Consider the following 1,292-nt stretch of genomic DNA (forward strand, 5'->3'; position numbering starts at 1 on the left):
ATAATATTATTATATATATAATTATTATATATATATAAATAAATAAAATATAAATATTATCAAACTAATTGAATGCATATTTGAATATATATATATATATTACAATATCAGTTTCTTCAATTTATTTTTAAAATTTAATCAACTCACAGGATTCAATTATTAGAATTATTAATGTTTTCATAACAACAGAATTATAAATACAAATTTTTATAATAGTGAGAGACAAATACAAATATTTTAAAATGTAAAAGAAAAGAATATAATATGAATAAAAATAATTCGATCGAGTTTTGAGTTTTTTTCAATAAAGATATTATAGTTTCAAATAGAAATATAATTCAAGCTATTTAATAACAGAGTATGTCAAATCATACTTTCATTTTAATTCAAAAATACTATCAAATATCTTATATTATCAAAATAAAGAAATTATTTGAATATCATATTAACATATCCACTAATATTTTTAAGAACAACATGGACAAAAAAAAACAGATTAATAAAAAAAAAATTATAAAAAAATTATTTTTTTAAATAGTTATATTATAATAGTTATATGTATAATATATTTTTAAATAGTTTTAATTATAATAATAAATAATTTTAATTATAATAATTATAATTTTAATTATAATAATAAATAAATATAATATAAAAAATATAAGTAAAACATAACTAAAACATATCATTGTCATTTTTTGTATATGTTAACTTAATAATTTTTTATTTTTCGATTGATTTATTGTAATATTTTTATTAATAGGATTAATAATGTTCTTATAATGATATTTGAATATATTTTATGCAAATTTTATTTTATTTGAATAGATAGATATTTATTAAAGAACTTATAAAACGTTCATATACAAGAGCTTAATATATTTTGCTTTTATGAGTACTTCTGGAGGTCAAACATTATATAGTATGAATTTAGAACACATTTGTTCATATCGATTATATTTAATATATTGATACTATATATTGTATATTAGTTTGATTCCATCATTAGTCATGGATTTATAATATAAAGTCAAAAAAGATTATATAAATATAAAGACATGTATAAATATATATATCTATAATAAATATGTTATATATATTTATTGAGAAGAAGTTTCATTTTATAAGGATTAATATTAAAATTCCAAGAATTTTTTCATCTATAATCATTTGAATTAAGTTTTATTAACTTTTTAGTTATATATTGTTATATACTAGAACAAAAAGTGATTACATTTATAAATGCTGAAATATAAAAATTAAAAAAATAAAAAAAAAAACGATGAAAATGG

Source organism: Apis dorsata, unplaced genomic scaffold, assembly GCF_000469605.1.
Source record: "Apis dorsata unplaced genomic scaffold, Apis dorsata 1.3 scaffold_333, whole genome shotgun sequence".
NCBI classification, from domain to species: Eukaryota; Metazoa; Arthropoda; class Insecta; order Hymenoptera; family Apidae; genus Apis; species Apis dorsata.